The sequence below is a fragment of the Tachyglossus aculeatus genome, chromosome 8, assembly GCF_015852505.1.
Source record: "Tachyglossus aculeatus isolate mTacAcu1 chromosome 8, mTacAcu1.pri, whole genome shotgun sequence".
In the NCBI taxonomy this organism is placed as follows: domain Eukaryota; kingdom Metazoa; phylum Chordata; class Mammalia; order Monotremata; family Tachyglossidae; genus Tachyglossus; species Tachyglossus aculeatus.
The window spans coordinates 7,933,312-7,953,757 of NC_052073.1; the positions used below are offsets into that span (position 1 = coordinate 7,933,312).

At 44.2% G+C, this 20,446-nt stretch overlaps 1 protein-coding gene across 6 annotated transcripts in view; it reads left to right on the forward strand.

Annotated features, from left to right (window-relative positions):
* The window catches only part of NCOA3 (nuclear receptor coactivator 3), a 174,542-nt gene that overhangs the window by 109,777 nt on the left and 44,319 nt on the right, over positions 1-20,446 (forward strand). For 5 of the 6 annotated variants that reach the window (XM_038750481.1, XM_038750487.1, XM_038750484.1 and 2 more), the window contains exon 2: positions 705-774. The gene's annotated coding sequence lies outside the window, so the exon portion shown is untranslated. Of the gene's footprint in view, positions 1-704; positions 775-17,608; positions 17,662-20,446 lie in introns of all 6 variants that reach the window. The other variant, XM_038750482.1, reaches the window with a different exon arrangement.

Genomic DNA, 20,446 nt, shown 5'->3' on the forward strand with positions numbered 1-20,446 from the left:
GGGTTCAAACCCCAGCTCTGCCAGTTGTCAGCTGTGTGACATTGGGCAAGTCACTTCACTTCTCTGTGCCTCAGTTACCCCATCTGTAAAATGGGGATGAAGACCGTGAGCCCCACATGGGCCAACCTGATCACCTTGTATCTACCCCAGTGCTTAGAACAGTGCTTGGCACATAGTAAGCGCTTAACAAATATCAACATTATTATTATTATTATTATTATTATTTCCTCTTCTCCCACTGCCTTTCGGGTGACTCTCGCACTTGGATCTGCACTCTTTATTCACGTCTCTCCCTCAGCCCCCCAATAGCTCTGTCCATATCCATTATTTATTTATTCATATTAAATCTGATTGATAGATACTGTTACAACCACTACTGCTACTACAACTGTTATTACCACCACTACTACTACTACTGCAGCATCACCAGTTTGCCTAGCAGAAACGTGGCCTGCCCTCACCCTGGGTCATTGCCGTCACTTTGGGGTCCGTACTAAAAAGGCAAAGATTTTCCGTGCTGGGAGGTTCATCAAGAGCCCAACTTCTGCATTACAGGAGTGGCGGTTTTTAAATGGAAAGGTTTTGGTTGTCCAGACTCACCGTTTCACCAAACACACAGAGGTTTAAGTGGTACGGCTTTAAAAATAATTTCAAATGAGACACCAAATTAATGATATTGTTTTTCTTGTTTTTTTTTTCCAAAGGAGTATTCTTGTCCTGAAGGAAAATACGGTGGATTCCTGAAGAACTAGGCAGTGGAATGTGAAATTCTATGTAAGTATTACTCTAATTCTTCTCTTCAGTTGCCTGATTTTGGAAAAAAAGATACAAAAGTGGGATCCATTTAGTCGTCATACGCACTGCAGATTGCTTTTCACCTTTTGTGGTCTTTAGTCCATTTACGCTGTCAGTTAAGCAGTCTGTTAGGACTCAGAGGGGCTCAGAGTTCTTATTTTTGCTCTGCCACAAACTCACTTTTTGACCTTTTGATTTCTTCCCAGAAAAGGGGTGAGATGAAGACCGGTCGAGTCTTTTCCCCTTTCCACTGAAGCTCATGGCTTGCAGCTAACCTTTCTTTTTGCATTCACTAACTTGTGCAGAAGTAAATGAAACTGGGTTTTCTAAGGCTCCCTCTTCATGGCTCCTAATGATATTCATGACCATTATCGGAGGGCTTCATTATATGCAGGCAAAAGATGTGCCTCCTCCCCCTTCCCTAAATAATATCCTTCCTAGGGGTCCATTGTTTCCATTTATATTGAGATGTCACAGATGTGTATACACTTCAGAATTCTTTTCTCTTTTTTCCCCACACGACAATGGGCCCAGCTTTTAAGACGTTGCTTCCCACACCAAGGGCTCTACAAAGCATTGGAAACCTAGGGTGGGTACAGCAGAAATTCAGTTCTAGTAAAGAAAAGTTTGCAGTTAGAGGAAGGAGGATTAAAACCAGGCCAATTTTTCTTTTCAGAAGCATGTATTAATGGAAGGTCACAGAACCATTTTTCAGCTCCTTCCGTGAGCAGCCGTTGATTCGGTTTAGGGTTGGTATCCCTAGGGATCCTCATCCTTTGGAAGCTGAAAAAAAAAAAAAAGGACATTTCACAAAGTGCCCAAGTGGTGGTGATTAAACTTCAGAGTGTTTTGAAGCGAAGTTGTAGTCTACCACCACCAAAGTCTTGGGCTCAAGGCTTCAAACAGTGGGAGAGGCTCCCCTCTCAGTTACCTATACAGGAATTTATGGCTGCAGTGTTTATCAAGGAGACCTTAATTATACCTCTCAAAAAGTTAATGGTTTCTCTGGTGGAGAGAACAGGTAGTTAAAGAATCACCAGGGATTTGGAGAAGTCGGGACTCTTTTTCGAAAAGATCTTGCAAACGGTGTGGCAAGCTGGGCTTAGAGGCCCGTCTAGTAGTGCAAATTTTAGGATTTTAGGAAGAGAGAGAGTAGCGTTTTACTCCAGTCATGCAGTAGTAAAACCCTCTACCTTCCTTCACCGGGGCCCCCTTGCATTCGGGAGTGAGTGGAAATGGGTCTGGAGGTAAGATGCTTAACCCCAGAGTTGCCAAAATGGCCACAGCGAAACCGGCCCCTTGTGAGATTTAACTTGCCCAGGCTAAATCAGTTCCATATCTCTAGTACAAAGTTCATAACCATTTCTGGGTAAAAATCCCTGCTGTTGAGAAGCATCTCCAGGAGAATCAAAGCCTAGGCTGTCAGCTCCCTTGAGACAGTAAGCTTGTTGTGGGCAGGGAGCTCGTCTACCAAGCTGTGTGATCTTGGGCAAGTCATTTAACTTCTCTGTGCCTCAGTTACCTATCTGTAAAATGGGGATTAAGACTGTGAGCACCCCGTGGGACAACCTGGTCACCTTGTAACCTCCCCAGCTCTTAGAACAGTGCTTTGCACATAGTAAGCATTTAACAAATGCCATTATTATTATTATTATTACCAACTGTTCTAGCATTCTCTCCCAGGTGCTTAGTACAGTGCTCTTCATGCAGTAGGTGCTCAGTAAATGCAGTTTAAAGGCACATGGCTACTGTATGGACATTGACTTTTTGCAAGCTGCCGCTATCCCTGCTCTTCCGTAGTCTTTGTTAGTGATTTATCTACTTCACACATTATTATTCATTATTTTGTCATTCAGTCAGTCAGTCCTATTTATCGAGCACTTACTTTGTGTGGAGCATTGTATTAAGCACTAGGGAGAGTACATTTTGAGAATATTACAGAATTGATAGACACATTCCCTGCCGACCATGAAGCTTACAGTCCAGAGGGGATGGCTGACATCATTATAAAGTAAATTACAGCTATGGACATGAGTGCTGTGGGGCTGAGGGAGGGCTTTGCATTATTTGTTTTCTAGCAAAGTGCCTGCATTCAAACTAATAACATTTAGCATCAAAATTACCACCACAGACTTTTTCATCCAATACATTTGCAATTCTAAACTACTTTTTCATTATACGGCAAAGTACTTTATAGTTCTGTGAACTTGTTGGCAGGCAAGGAGCATCCCTGCTAAATCTGTCGTAGTGTACTCACCCCAATGGTTAGTGCAGTGCTCTTCACATAGCGATTTTATATTTTTTTGCTGACTTCATCAAACAGCAGGGCTCTCTTCCCGGCTCTCTTCAAAAAAGTTACTCCCCCATTTAGAAATGGTAAACATTGTGAATTCTTTTCACCTCCAGTTTCTGAGATTTCTAAATGTTCGGTTTTCTTTAGTTACTGGTCTCTCATTAGATCTGAGGTAACCACTTTTCAAATAGCGCAAGGCCATTTCAGGACAAAACTCATTTCCTTACTGTATATCAAAGTATTGCATATATTTTTTTTTATCCTATGTTAAAAAAATTAATCTACAAAGAAACTCCGAGGCTGCACTTGAGCAAATTCCACATGCTGCGTCTTCTGAGTTGTCGCTAAATCGGTGAATTTGCACCCTCGACTAATTCCACTCAGCTTGAGTTATTTTTTAAAAATGGTATTTGTTAAAGCATTTACTATATTCCAGGAACTGTTCTAAGCATTGGGGTCGATACAAGGTAATCAGGTTGGACACAGTCCCTGTCCCACATGGGGCTCAAAGTCTTAATCCCCATTTTACAGATGAGGTAACTGGAGCACAGGGAAGCGAAGTGACTTGCTCAAGGTCACCCATCAGACAAGTGGCAGAGCTAAGACTAGAACACAGTTCCCTCCGACTCCCAAGGTCATGCCCTATCCGCTAGGCCACACTGTTTGTTATTTAGTAGTGGCCACTGAATTCCCATTGAGTGCAGAGCCCTGAAGCAAAGAAGGCCATTTGTCCATCTGTATCTCGGTCAGCTAGTCAGAACTGAACTTGGGCCGGATGTGCCTTTTTGTCTGCTGTTTTAATTTTTAAAAGCCCACTAGGCCAGGCAGTGGTATTTATTGAGCGCTTACCGTATGCAGAGTCTCTATATGTTGCCAACTTGTACTTCCCAAGCGCTTAGTACAGTGCTCTGCACACAGTAAGTGCTCAATAAATACGATTGATTGATTGTTATTATTACTGACCTCAGGGTTTCCCTTCTATTGTGTCTGCACTAAGCCTTTGGGAGATGCCCTCCTTCCTCAAATCTGACAATCAGCTCTCCCCCCAGCAGCGTGGCTCAGTGGAAAGAGCCCGGGCTTTGGAGTCAGAGGTCATGCGTTCAAATCCCGGCTCCACCAATTGTCAGCTGTGTGACTTTGGGCAAGTCACTGAACTTCTCCGTGCCTCAGTTCCCTCATCCGTAAAATGGGGATTAAGACTGTGAGCCTCCCGTGGGACAACCTCATCACCTTGTAACCTCCCCAGCGTTTAGAACAGAGCTTTGCACATAGCAAGCACTTAATAAGTGCTATCATTATTATTATTAGAACCCATGACCTTCTATCTCCCAGGTTCATGCTCTATCCATGTTGCTTCTCTGTCCTTTGCTCCCCTGAAGCGTAGACTTTAGTGAGTTCCAGAGAAATACAGAATTGGGTATCTTAGAAAATGCCTCCAAGAATAACTAGTTCATTTCACCAGTCAATCATGTTTATTGAGTGCTTATTGCATGCAGAGCACTGTGCTAAGCACTTGGAAAAGTCCAAAATCACAGAGTTGGTAGGCATGTTCCATGAGCGTGTACCTTATTCAGACGACCACTGTTCTACAGTGAGGTTATTTTGTTTGTGGGTTTTAATACTAGTATGGATCATTGATTTTAATGTATTCTCCGTCCTAATCTAGCGTGTCGTCCTTTTTATTTCTGATGTACTGTGACGCATTTTATGATTCCTCCCTCCACATGTTCTGTTTTGGTTAAATGCATTTATTTTGCAGCACAAAATAGGAATATGCAATTAAATAAATCTGCTGTTTTCATTAGCCATTTAAATATTGTCCTATACATCTAAATTCAGAGTGGTTTCTGAAATAGGGAGCTAGCTATCATTTCGTAAAGACCCGTTTGGGGCAGAAGCTACATGGATTCGTCACTTGCCGTAATTACCTGAAGTACAACTCAGGTATGAAATGATTTGAATCAGATAAACCCCTTGCAGCGCCTTGCTGGAAACGGTCACGATTGAATAACTAGAATTCAGATCCATCTGGGGATGGGGATATTTAAGGTAATTGGTGTTTTCTTGTTTTTAAATCAGAATGCCCTTGCACTTTCTGAATCACCTGTAAAGAAGACCACGTGAAAAGAACTAGAAAGTGGTATAACAGGGATGTAGCATCGGAGCGCTTTAATTTGCAGCGGGGCTTCGTGTATATGCAGGAGTGCCTGGTTTTCGTGAGCAGAAAGCTGGAACTGGTTGCCCATTGCAGCCCCTGCACCCCGCTTCTCATTTCCATTACAATATCCTGGGGTTTCCATGCTTTTTACATAGGCACAGTAAACGCTTTGTTATCTGGAAGGCTCTAGAAACAAAAACGAGGTTGATTGATCCCGGGTGGAGAAAGAGTTTACAGTGTTTTTGAGTTTTCATGAACTTAATCGAATTAGTAAACCCATTCCAATCGGCGAGCTTCAGCTGGCTGGGTTTTTAAAGTTCGAGGGTCAACGGTTGTCCCCCAAGTTTTCTCCGCGATGAGGCAGACGCTCTCCCGCCTTTCCCACTTTCCTCCCACCCCACCACGCCGGACAGCCCCAACTCCGAAGCGTCCATCTCGTCGGCCACACTTACACCTCCCTTTCTGCAGGGAGGCCCGATGACAGAGCTTTTACTGCATTTTCGGGGCCCCTAATCAGGCTGTGGAAAAGCAAGGATGGACGGCCTGGAATCAATCAATCAATCAATCGTATTTATTGAGCGCTTACTTTGTGCAGAGCACTGTACTAAGCACTGGGGAAGTACAAGTTGGCAACATATAGAGACAGTCCCTACCCAACAGTGGGCTCACAGTCGAAAGTCTGGAAGAGCCCGAGTTTCTGGATTTGTGGCTTTTGAAAAAGTTGGAAGCTTTTACTGCACAGATGAGATCGTGGTTTTCACCTGGCAGGATATATGGCGGGTTTTGTTTTTTTTCCCGTAAGCCAGTCAGTCAGTCGATGGTGTTTGTTGAGCGCTCACTGTGTGCCGAGCCCTGTACTGAGCGCTTGGGAGAATCCAGTAGAACAAGAAACAGACACATTCCCTGCCCACAACGAACATGCCGTCTCACCCGTGTGGTGTTTTTCTATTTAGTATGTATTTTAATTATCTTCAGTACCCTACTTAGACTGCAGTCAATCAATCAATCGTATTTATTGAGCGCTTATTGTGTGCGGAGCACTGTACTAAGCGCTTGGGAAGTACAAGTTGGCAACATATAGAGACAGTCCCTACCCAACAGTGGGCTCACAGTCTAAACGGGGGAGAACTGCAAGTCCCCCTATATTTTATTTATTTATTAGCTCAGTTACCTCACCTATAAAATGGGGATTGAGACTATTATCCCCATGTGGGACAGGGACTATGTCAAACCCAACTGGTTTGTATCCACACCAGTGCTTAGTATAGCTCCTGGCACATTGTAAGTGCTTAAATGCCATCAACATGAGCTTATATGCCATCATCATGATTATTATTACTCCATGCTTAGTACAGTGTGGGGCACATTTTAAGTGCCTAACAAATATCACAGTTAATATTAGATGGTGAAATTGAAGATAGATTTGTAGATCCAAGTTATTATTATTATTAATAATAGTAATAATGATGATGGTGGTATTTTAAGAGCTTACTATGGGCCAAACATAATTTTAAGCCCTGGGCCTTGTACTAAGCGCTGGGGTAAATACAAGGAAATAATAATAATAATAAATAATGGCATTTATTAAGCGCTTACTATGTGCCAAGCACTGTTCTAAGCGCTGGGGAGGTTACAAAGTGATCAGGTTGTCCCAAGGGGGGCTCACAGTCAACCCCCATTTTACAGATGAGGAAACTGAGGCCCGGAGAAGTTAAGTGACTTGCCCAAATTCACACAGCTGACAGTTGGTGGAGCCGGGATTTGAACCCATGACCTCTGACTCCAAAGCCCAGGCTCTTTCCACTGAGCCACGCCGCTTCTCATGGTTGGGCACAGTCCCTGTCCCACGTGGGGCTCACAGTCCTAATCCCCGTTTTCCAGATGAGGTAACTGAGGCCCAGAGAAGGGAAGTGACTTGCCCAAGATCACACAGCAGACAGGTGGCAGAGCCAGGATTAGAACCCAGGTCCTTCTGGCTCCCAGAGCTGTGCTGTATTCACTCCGCCAGGCTGCTTATCCCTTGAAAGGTGAGACTAAAATTCAAAGTTACCGTGATACATTGTGAAGGAAACTCGTATATTAGCAGCACGGGCCTGGGCGTATGAAGGTCCTGGGGTCTCATCTCGGCCCTACCACTTATCTGCTGCTTGACCTTGGGCAAGCCACTTCATCATCATCATCATCAATCATATTTATTGAGCGCTTACTGTGTGCAGAGCACTGTACTAAGCGCTTGGGAAGTACAAGTTGGCAACATCTAGAGACAGTCCCTACCCAACAGTGGGCTCACAGTCTAAAAGGGGGAGACAGAGAACAAAACCAAACATACTAACAAAATAAAATAAATAGAATAGATATGTACAAGTAAAATAAATAAATAAATAGAGTAACAAATATGTTACTTCACTTCCCTATGCCTCAATTCCGTCATGTTAAAAGGGGTTAATACTGTAAACTCCACGTGGGACAGGGACTGTGCCCAACCTGATTAGCTTGTATTGACCCCAGTGCTTAGTACAGTGCCTGGTACATAGTAAGCACTTAACTAATACCATAAACAGAGTAAGATTCAGTAGGGACAAGCGCAGAGACGGGGCAACAAATGAATAATACACATATACATTAGGGAAGGTCAAATTAGTTGCTAGAGTAGTATTACAAAGACCTTTTGAGCTACAGACAAATTGTAAATTCCTTGAAGTCAGGGATTATGCCTGTTCATTCTAGTAATAATAATAATAATAATAATAATGTTGGTATTTGTTAAGCGCTTACTATGTGTCAAGCACTGTTCTAAGTACTGGGGAGGTTACAAGGTGATCAGGTTGTCCCTCGGGGGGCGGGGGGGGCTCACACAATTTTAATCCCCATTTTACAGATGAGGGAACTGAGGCCCAGAGAAGTGAAGTGACTTGCCCAAAGTCACACAGCTGACAGTTGGCGGAGCAGGGATTTGAACCCATGACCTCTGACTCCAAAGCTCGGGCTCTTTTCATTGAGCCACACTGCTTCTCTGTATAGTATACAGAGAAGTATACTCTGTATATATATATGTATACTATACAGAGAAGTATACTCTGTATATATATAAATTATTATAAATATATAATACACTATATTATATTATATTATAATATATTATATATTATACAATATATTATAATATATTATATTATAATATAATATAATAAATTATATATGAATTTATATATACTATATACTATAGTACTATACTATACTATACTATAGTATAGTACTATACTATATACTATACAGAGAAGTATACTCTGTATATATATAAATTATATATATACTATATATATATATATATAGTATACTCTTCCAGCACTTTGTACAGTGCTCTGTACCCGCTACAGCTCAATAAATACTGTTGTGGGCAGGGAAGGTGCCTACCAACTCTCTTGTATCATACTCTTCTAAGCACTTAGTACAGTGCTCTGCACACAGTAAGCACTCAGTAAGTACCAATGATTGATTGTAGCCTTCAGTTCAAGCCAAGATGTTTAGAAAAGAGTGACAAAAAATGTTAAAAGGCTAGAAAATAAATCCTAGGAAAGGAATGGGGTTGTTTAGCCTCGAGAAGAGGGGACCAAGGGTGATTTAGTGACTATTTTAAATAATATTAGTTTCTTACGCCCCGTTAATCAGGATGCCGGCCAGCTTTCTGGATCCCTAAAACACAGAAAAGGCGAGGTTTAGGTTGGTTTATGAGGAAGACATTTCTGACCCTCCGGGTGATCGAAAGAGTGGAGCCACCCAGCCTTGGAGATCTGTGAGGAAAGAATGGACAGTTGTTTGCCCCGAATGGTTTAGGCGTTCATCCAGATTTTTTGTGTCCCCACTGAGGCTGGGAGTCTGGATCCCAAAATTGGCCTTTTCAGTCACACGCGCACCCCTAGGTGACGGCGAAATCTTCGAATATGAAGACCAGCTATACATTTGGGGGCAGGGGCCTGGAATAAATGATCTCCCTGGCTCCCTTCCAGCTTTACAATTATGGGAAATAGATTGTTTGAGTGTGCATAACTTGCCTTAACTGAAAGGGAACCCAGTCAGACGTTATTAGATGGATGATGGCTTGGAAAAGAAGCGTTCAGTTCCAAGTGCAGCCGTGACAAGAGGCAGTTGAAAACAAAGAGAGAGATTTAGCCGTTCTCTAATTTGGCAGCTTATGCATAATTCATATATAAATGACACAATTTGCATGTCGTAATGGAGTTTCAGCGGAAGAGTGGACCTCCCAAACGTTGAAAGTGCTTTCGCCTTTCCAGTGGTACATTGCTGTTTAGTACACTTGATATTTAATTCCTCCCTTTCTGCTATTTCCTAAGCCAAAGCGAACTGTAAAAACCAGTGAATTACCCGTATTTCTGGAGTGTGGCAAAAATAACAAAGATGGACCGACAGGTCGCGAAAGGCATTGACTGGTAATTATCAGTGCATACCGTATTGGCCGTGTCTGCACAGGCTTTGTGTTTACTACCATAACTGCCTAAATTGCTATTTTTGTGCCCCAGTAGAAAGGAGTCATTAAAAGGGCCAAATCTCGACAGTTGGGGATTACGCAACTCGAAATCTTTTCCCTGTGATTTGTATGTTACTTCAGCTATTTTCGAGCCGCACGAGGAAAATATATATGTTTTTTTAAAGTAGGCATCCCTGTGGTTTCACCAATTCCAGATCATCATCATCATCAATTGTATTTATTGAGCGCTTACTATGTGCAGAGCACTGTACTAAGCGCTTGGGAAGTACAAATTGGCAACATATAGAGACAGTCCCTACCCAACAGTGGGCTCACAGTCTAAAAGGGGGAGACCAAGAACAAAACCAAACATACTAACAAAATAAAATGAATAGATATGTACAAGCAAAATAAATAAATAAATAGAGTAATAAATATTTACAAACATATACATATATACAGGTGCTGTGGGGAAGGGAAGGAGGTAAGATGGGGGAGATGGAGAGAGGGACGAGGGGGGGAGGAAGGAAGGGGCTCAGTCTGGGAAGGCCTCCTGGAGGAGGTGAGCTAGATGAATTGTTCTGAGCTGTGAACTACTTCAGAGATGGCATGGTAGTTGCAGTGGGAAGATCAGCATCCAACCAGCCTCACAGAACTATGTGATACATGCCAGCGACGCACTTGTGGGCAGGAAATATATCTATTTATCTCTATTTTACTCTCCCAAGCTCTCAGTACAGTGCTTTGCACACAGTAAGCGCTCAGTAAAGTATGATTGAATGAATGAATGAATCCCTTGCTCAAGTGCTTCAGAATCCTTCAGCTTCGCCCCTGATCTTTTAGACTGTGAGTCCACTGTTGGGTAGGGACTGTCTCTATATGTTGCCAACTTGTACTTCCCAAGCGCTTAGTACAGTGCTCTGCACACAGTAAGCGCTCAATAAATACGATTGATGATGATGATGATGATGTGTTGTCCAGTTGCTGCAGTCCGTTTCCTCCCCTCCCTCTCCTCATCTAACTCCCTTCCTGCTCTCCACTGCTCCCAGCAGCTTTCCTGTTTCTTCCCTCTCTTTCCTGTTTCTTCTTATTAATGTCTCTCTGCCCTTCTAGACCGCAGGGAACGTATCCGCTAATCCTGCCGTGTTTTCCTCCCCCAAAAGCTTCGTCCAGTGCTCTGCGCACAGTACTATGGAAGAAGTGTTTAGTGAGTGCTTACTGTGCGCAGAGCACTGGACGAGGCATTCGGGAGAGGACAGTGTAACAATAAACACTGTATACATATATATACATATATATATATATATATATATATATATATACACATATGTATATATATATATATATATACAATAAACCTGTATATATGTTTGTACATATTCATTACTCTATTTATTTATTTTACTTGTACATATCTATTCTATTTATTTTATTTTGATAGTATGTTTGGTTTTGTTCTCTGTCTCCCCCTTCTAGACTGTGAGCCCACTGTTGGGTAGGGACTGTCTCTTATATGTTGCCAACTTGTACTTCCCAAGCGCTTAGTACAGTGCTCTGCACACAGTAAGCGCTCAATAAATACGATTGATTGATATACAGACATATTCCTTGCCCACAAGGAACAATAGCCCTACTGAGAGCTCACCTCCTCCAAGAGGCCTTCCCAGACTGAGCCCCCTTTTTCCTCTCCTCCTCCCCATCCCCCCTTCCCCTCCCCACAACACCTGTATATATGTTTGTATAGATTTATTACTCTATTTATTTTACTTGTACATATTTACTATTCTGTTTTATTAATGATGTGCATTTAGCTTTAATTCTGTTTGTTCTGACGACTTGACGCCCGTCCGCCTGTTTTGTTTCTGTTGTCTGTCTCCCCCTTCTAGACTGTGAGCCCGTTGTTGGGTAGGAACCGTCTCTATCTGTTGCCGACTTGTACTTCCCAAGCGCTTAGTCCAGTGCTCTGCACACAGTAAGCGCTCAATAAATACGAATGAATGAATGAATAACGATTGATCTTCACCCCCGCCACCAGACTCGGCCCCCCTCTCCCGTCTCTTCCCAGTGCTTGGGGACATTTTTCAAACCGTTGGCATGAGGGGTGGTGCCCGCCACGAGCCACGCGTATGGAGCCACGCCTGCCTTCCCTGCTGCTTAGAGAAGCAGCGTGGCTCAGTGGAAAGAGCCCGGGCTTTGGAGTTAGAGGTCAGGGGTTCAAATCCCGTCCCTGCCACTTGTCAGCTGGGTGACTTTGGGCAAGTCGCTTCGCTTCTCTGGGCCTCAGTTTCCTCATCTGGAAAATGGGGGTGCAGACTGTGCTTTGCACATAGGACAGTGCTTTGCACATAGTAAGTGCTTAATAAATGCCATTGTTATTATTATTCCCTCCGCGCCTTACTGCCTATGCCACCGCATGCTGCAACTCTTCTCCCACCGCGCTGTGGCTGGAGGCAATACCGCCAGTGCCAACATGCCTCCCCTCCCCTTTGCTTCCCCCGGTCCCCAGGCTGGCTGTCGGCAGCTGGGGCAAGAAGGGACAGGCTTGGGATGAATAATAATAATAATAATAATAATAATAATAATAATAATAATAATAATAATAATAATAATGACACATATAATAATAATAATAGTAATGGCATTTATTAAGCACTTACTATGTGCAAAGCACTGTTCTAAGTGCTGGGGATTACAGGGTGATCGGGTTGTCCCTCGGGGGGCTCACAGTCTTAATCCCCATTTTACAGATGAGGGAACTGAGGCACAGAGAAGTTAAGTGACTCGCCCAAAGTCACACAGCTAAGTGGCAAAGCTGGGATTTGAACCCATGACCTCTGACTCCAAAGCCCGAGCTCTTTCCACCGAGCCACGCTGCTTCTCTGTTAAGCGCTTACTATGTGCAAAGCACCGTTCTTAGCGCTGGGGAGGTTACAGAGTGATCAGGTTGTCCCCCGGGGGGCTCACAGTCTTCATCTCCATTTTACAGATGAGGTCACTGAGGCACAGAGAAGTTAAGTGACTCGCCCAAAGTCACACAGCTAAGTGGCAAAGCTGGGATTTGAACCCATGACCTCTGACTCCAAAGCCCGTGCTCTTTCCACCGAGCCACGCTGCTTCTCTGTTAAGTGCTTACTATGTGCAAAGCACCGTTCTTAGCGCTGAGGAGGTTACAAAGTGATCCCCCGGGGGGCTCACAGTCTTCATCTCCATTTTACAGATGAGGTCACTGAGGCACAGAGAAGTGAAGTGGCTTACCCAAAGTCACACAGCTGACAAGTGGCAAATGAAGCGACGATGAAGTCGTGGACGCTCAAACAACATCAGAAGCGCCGGGCGAGGCAGGGGAGCAGATTCGGGATGCGGGTAGGCTAGGAAATCTGCTCGGAGCAGGACAGGGCAGTAAGGCCCTTTCTTAAGGTCTCTGGATTATAATCTCATTGTGGGCAGGGAATTTGTTTACTCATTCATTCATTGGTATTTATTGAGCGCTTACGGTGTGAGAGCACCGATCTAAGCACTTGGAAAGTACAGTTCGACAACAGATAGAGACAATCCTTACCCAACAACAGGCTCACGGTCAGTTGTACGCTCCCAAGAGCTTAGTACGGTGCTCTGCACACAGTAAGCGCTCAATAAATACGATTGATTGATTGATTGATAGTTATCTAGTGCAGTTAATTTCTCGAGGAGGTCAAAGACAGTCCCCACGCTACCAAGGCGTTGGGAGGATTAGTTTCCCCTCAAATGTCCAAAGTATGTTCAGAGCATTTTTGTGACAAGGACTTTACTTTTTTGAAAGCCCTGGTGTGCCCACGTGGGATGGGGGAAAATAAATAAACTCTTTCATGAAGGTGGGAGTATCCCAGTTGGGGGTGGGGGGAAAGCAAAATCGTGCCTAACCTCCCTAAAATCAATGGCAGAATTGAAAGTTTGAAGGAAACATAGTTGTCATTTATTTATTTTCATTTATATCTGTCTCCCCATCTAGACTGTAAGCTTGTTGTGGACAGGGAATGTGTCTGTTTATCGTATTCCCCCAAGCACTTAGTACAGCGCTTGGCACACAGTAAGCACTCAATAAATACGAATGAATGAAGGAAGGAAAGGGGGTAGAGAGCAGGTTTTAATAGACAGCATCGGTCAGACTGTGAGCCCACTGTTGGGTAGGGACTGTCACTATATGTTGCCAACTTGTACTTCCCAAGTGCTTAGTACAGTGCTCTGCACCCAGTAAGCGCTCAATAAATAAGATTGAATGAATGAATGAATGAATTTGGTCAGTTCAAAAGTGAGCGAGTCGCAGGTTAATTGTCACATTTGAAAAGCAGCTTCAAGAGCCCATTGCTTGCCCACTGGAGAAGAAAGGATAAACTGAGCCCGACAGATCTATGCAGAAAGCATTTTCTCACCGAGACAGAAAGTTGGAGTTTGATGTGTTACTACAGGATAATGAAGAAAATTCATGTCTTAACATGGACATAATGCGCAAAATTTTCATTCCTGGACCGACGCACCAACCGCCTCTGAAAGCATGAGTTTGACTGTTGGGATCAAAGCATCCTTCACTTAATCACTAAAAGTTAGGTGCGGGGGGGACGGCCTTTGGAGGGACTGAGTCAGCCCGCTTTCAGTTTTGAAGTGGTTATATAATCAAACAGAGCTGAGGAAACATAAGCAGCATTGCATGCGAAACACATCGCGGCATTATGCGGCAACAAGATGCGTTGCTCTCACGACCTGTTCAGAGTGCTAGACACCCAACCCATGGTTGCACCGAATATGGCTTCAGTCTTGTAGTCCTTGACTTCATTGTTTTCATAACTGCGACATGTTGTTGTCCACCGAGGCCCAGTGACGTTTCGGGTGGCATTTTTAGCTGGATTTTCTTGGTCTGACATGCTTTGCATGGGGCAAAAATATCAGCATTTGACCTGTGTTTCAATTTTGTCTTTGATGGCTTGGGCCGATCACACCGTCTGTTGCTTTAGTAGCATTAAAGTAGCCTTTAATATTAGCCTTCCCAGACTGAGCCCCTTCCTTCCTCTCCCCCTCGTCCCCCTCTCCATCCCCCCCATCTTACCTCCTTCCCTTCCCCACAGCACCTGTATATATGTATATATGTCTGTACATATTTATTACTCTATTTATTTTACTTGTACATATCTATTCTATTTATTTTATTTTGTTAGTATGTTTGGTTTTGTTCTCTGTCTCCCCCTTTTAGACTGTGAGCCCACTGTTGGGTAGGGACTGTCTCTATATGTTGCCAATTTGTACTTCCCAAGCGCTTAGTACAGTGCTGTGCACACAGTAAGCACTCAATAAATACGATTGATGATGATGATTAAAGCAGTTTTGATGGCCTTTTTGTTCGGCTGCATTCCGATGACCTTCGTCAGGCAATCGTTGACTTTTGAGAAGGCCGGTTGTGAAGAGTGAGGGTTAAAATGCAATGGAACCCAATGGAATTGGGTTGTTTGTTTGTTTTTTTCAAATAAAATAGGAGCAGATTGGCTTTGAAGTTCCCTAAAAAGGTGGATTAAGTTGTTGTAGCACAGCATCTGCGTGGCAGGTGCATCTTGAGTGGGATTACTCTTTTAGACTGTGAGCCCACTGTTGGGTAGGGACTGTCTGTATATGTTGCCAACTTGTACTTCCCAAGCGCTTAGTACAGTGCTCTGCACACAGTAAGCGCTCAATAAGTGCGATTGATGATGATTACTCCTTTTTGGCCTCCCCAGGTGGATGGATGGGTGCTCAGCATTAGTTGCTTTTTGACAACCATGCGTAAGTGGCAGTCAGTCTCAAATAATCATTACATCGAAATGAGAGCAGTGGTAACGTCCACCCGAGAGTTAAGCAAAAACTAAACACAAATGAGAGGAACCCAAGGAAACTCTGGATTCTTTAACATTGGGAAAGAACATGTGGGGGAGGAGAGGGGAAGAAATATTCAGGGGAAAAATATTGATGGCTCATTTGAAAAACGATCCACCCTTCCAGATACCCCTTTCCAGTTTGCATGTTAATCCAGTCCGTGATAATGGAGTTAATTTTCAATCAGTCACTTGATCGTACAATTTATTGAGCTCCGACTGCGTGCAGAGCAATGTCTGAACCAAGCGCCTGGAAGAGTACAGTATAACAGAGTGGGTAGACACGCTCCCTGCCCACAGCCAGTTTACGGTCTAGAGGGAAGAATTACAATTATAGTGATCATCAATGTGCTTGAATTCATCATCAGTCAACCACAACAGAATTAGGTTGGGCTTGACCCATTCCATGCCACTTCAGCTGTGAAAATATTAATAAAAACCACATGGAAAAGAGCCTATGCTTTGGAGCCAGAGGTCATGGGTTCAAATTCCGGCTCTGCCAATTGTCCGCTGTGTGACTTTGGGCAAGTCACTTCGCTTCTCTGGGCCTCAGTTACCTCATCTGTAAAATGGGGATTGACTGTGAGCCCCCCGTTGGACAACCTGATCCCCTTGTAACCGCCCCAGCGCTTAGAACAGTGCTTTGCGCATAGTAAGCGCTTAATAAATGCCATCATCATCCTCATCATCAAAAACAATACAATTAAACTTTTGGGGGGGATTTTTGGTTTAGCCGTAATTTAAAAATAATTTTAGTGGTGTTAGGTGCAACCTGAAAAATCCATACCAAATGGATGGCAATTTCAGTAAACTTAATTTTGAAAGTATTTTAAATATTCTGCCCCCCAAAATGCTCGAAAGGATCTGATTACTTTATCTTAACATGACAAGCGGCGTAGTCTAATGGGTAGAGCAGGACCAGGAAGACAGAAGGACCTGGTTTTCAATCCTGGCTCTGCCAGGTTATCTGCTGTATGAACTTGGGCTATATCACTTCACTTCTGTGTGCCTCAGTGACCTCATCTGTAAAATGGGGATTCAGACTGTGAGCCCCATGTGGGACAGGGACTGTGCCCAACCTGATTAGCTTGCATTTACCCCGGTGCTTAGTGCGGTGCCCGGCTCATAGTATGCCTTTAACACTAATTGGACTCAATTTTGTCTGTTTCACTTCTTGAAATAATCTGGCCTTGTGGGCCGATAACCCAAGGAAGCATCTTTTCCCCTTCTCGGAGTTACCATCTGCTGGACCGTGAGCGCCACGTGGAAGCAGCGTGGCTCAGTGGAAAGAGCCCGGGCTTCAGAGTCGGAGATCGTGGGTTCCAATCCCACCACCACTTGTCAGCTGTGTGACTTCGGGCAAGTCACTTAACTTCTCTGTGCCTCAGTTACCTCATCTGTAAAATGGGGATCGACTGTGAGCCCCACGTGGGACAACCTGATCACCTTGTAACCTCCCCAGCACTTAAAACAGTGATTTGCACATAGTAAGCGCTTAATAAATGCCATCATTATTAAGTGGGAAAGGGACCGTGTCCATCCCCGTTATCCTGGATCTACCCCAGTGCTTGCTTGGCAGATAGTAAGCGCTTAACACACACCACAGTTATTATTATTAAATGGGGCGTAGCTGATGGCTAATCAATCAATCAATCATATTTATTGAGCGCTTACTGTGTGCAGAGCACTGTACTAAATGCTTGGGAAGTACAAGTTGGCAACATATACAGTCCCTACCCATCAGTGGGCTAATGAAATCATGTGTTAGTACGGTGCTCTGCACACAATAAGCGCCCAGTAAATACCATTGATGGTGATGGTGACGTTTCCATGCTCTTTAACTGACTTACTTGTAGCCGGACACAAGCTATTTTCTGTGGGTTGTCTTTGTCCTTTCATTTTTTCCAGTCAGCTAATACCCCGTTTCTTATTCCGACCTGGACACTGGGTGCTTGAAAGTTTAAAAGAAAATGTTCTGTTTCTGTTTTTGCTCCATATAGATTCTAGGACAGCCTCTAGACGGATAACCACGGTAGCCCAGCGGACTAGTATAGTAAGTATTATAGTAAATTTGTTTTCGTCCCGTTCCAGACATGAGATCACTTAGTTTTCAGGGCCCGTCGAGCACGTAGTTCAAAATATAGACAGTGCCATGAGCGTTTCACAATGGCTTCTTCCAGGCTTGTAGGAAGCCACGACCTTACGTGAAGCATCAGTTAAGAGTCAGCCTGAATATGTTATTTTGGTTAATTCTCTGTCTGCTTAGAGAAGCAGTGTGACCTAGTGGAAAGAGCGGAAAGAGAAAGTAAGAGGCATTGGGTTCAAATTCTGCTCTGCCACATTGCTGCGTGATGTTGGGCAAGTCACTTCTCTGGGCCTCAGTTGTCTCGTCTGGAAAACGGGGATTAAATCCTACCTCCTCCTCCTCAGACCTTGAGGCCCAGGTGGAACGGGCTGTGTCCAACCTGATTGACACGTCCCCACTCCAGCGCTTAGAACAGTGCTTGGCACATAGTATGCGCTTAATTGTGCTTAATAAGTACCACAACCGTTCATTATTATTCCTGTTTCCTGTATATTATTATTGTATATTGTATAATTGTACATTATTATGTATATATGTTTGTACATATTTATTACTCTATTTTACCTGTACATATCTATTCTATTTATTTTATTTTGTTCGTATGTTTGGTTTTGTTCTCTGTCTCTCCCTTTCAGACTGTGAGCCCACTGTTGGGTAGGGACTGTCTCTCTATGTTGCCAACTTGTACTTCCCAAGCACTTAGTACAGTGCTCTGCACACAGTAAGCGCTCAATAAATACGATTGATTGATTGTTTCTGGGTGATGTGAATTCACAGGCCCCAGCCAAGTGATAATCTTTCTCTCTCAGGAGTAAATCACTCAAATGAATGTGTTAAAATTGAGTGGTCATTTTGAGTGGTTTTGGAGCTCAAGCTCAGAAAAAGGTCGAAATAAGGTTTGGGTAAATATTTTTGGGAAGTAGTTTTTCTTGCAACCCTCTGAGTGTAATATTTCCGCTTCCAATCCCTTCCCTTCATTTGTCTCCCAAAGACACGACTCATTCCTTGCTAGATAACTTGGGGTGAGGGGCCTTAGGGCCTGTAACGTTTGTCGACGCCACCAGAACATTTGATTCCAGCTAGGGGAGCGCGCCAAGTTCTGCAGCCCAAGAATGACTTCAGCAAAAGCTCCTTGCGGTAAACAAGCAATAAGGATAACGCCCATTACAGTACATGGCGTAAATTGGAAAGAAATCAAATTTGGGCGAAACCTCACTGCAACACGTATGGCCCGTTCTGAGAGGGAGACAAGGCACCACCCTATTCTCGGGCCACCTGCTTAGCTCTGGATATCATGGGAGCTTGTTTTATTTATCGAGTGCGATTCTCAGACCCCCGTTTTTATCGATTATTTTGTTTTCACCCGCGAAAGGACGCCGACTGTCACCCTTAAAGGACAATTCCCGGTAAACGCGGTCACCCGTTAGTAGTACAGCACTTCTTCCCCCCCGACGTGCCCCGTTTTTATCATTTCCTTTCCCATCTCTCCCCAGGTGGTTGCTGGACTGTGGGTGGCGTGTGTATGTGTTTGCATTTTTGGTTTCCTGGCTCGAGCTGAAATTCATTTTCCGCGTTGCCAAAACAAACATCCCCAAACTAGCGGCCTAATTAAAAAGGCAGAAGTCCCCGGCCAGGCCGGCCCCAGCCTGCCCCTGACTTGGCCAAGACCCACGGGAGCCCCCCGAACGGACAGAAGGCCGGGCGCAGGCCCATCCCGGACCCCCGCCCCGCTCCGGTCGGCGTCCAGCCCGATCCCATCGGCGGAATTGGGCCGGAGAAGCAGCGTGGCCCAGTGGGTAGAGCCCCGGGCGTCAAGAAGGACCAGGGTACTAATCCCGGCTCCGCCACTCGTCCACCGGGTGACCTTGGGCAAGTCACTTCACTTCTCTGGACCTCAGTTCCCCCATCTGTAGAATGTACATATGTATGTACATATTTATTACTCTATTTATTTTACTTGTCCACATCTATTTATTTTTTGTTAGTATGTTTGGTTTTGTCTCCCCCTTTTAGACTGTGAGCCCACTGTTGGGTAGGGACTGTCTCTATATGTTGCCAATTTGTACTTCCCAAGCGCTTAGTACAGTGCTCTGCACACAGTAAGCGCTCAATAAATACGATTGATGATGATGATAATGGGGCTTGGGACTGTGAGCCCCACAGGGGACAGGGGCCGCGTCCAACCCGGTTTGCTTGTAGCCACCCCAGAGCTTAGTCCAGTGCCTGGCACATAGTAAGCGCTTAACAGATGCCATCGCTGTTATTAGTATTGATTATTATTAGGGATTTGTGTGCCAACTTGATTGTACCGTACCTTCCAAGCACTTAGTGCAGTGCTTGGCTCACAATAAGTGCTTAAGAAAGGCCACTGATTAATAGATTGGGGTAAATTCATAAAACCTAAGGACACAAACTGGATCAGACCATGCGTCCACCCAACTGTTTCTATCTCCCTCTCAGGGTCAGTAGAACTTGGAGAATGGTGTGATGGTTTCCACCCCTGAGGCTTCTTTTAGGACTTCATGTCCTTAAATTTACCCCCTCACATTCCGTCTGTGCCTATTATTCTCTAGATTGTAAGCTTGCCATGGGCAGGGAATGGGTCTGTTGATCATTCTATTATACTCTCCCAAGCTGCAAGTACAGTGCTGTGCACACAGTAAGCACTCAATAAATACGCTTAACTGTTTGGGACATATCGTCAACTCTACGTTCGTGAGTTTATCCGGACCCCTCAGGAACCAGTCGCTAT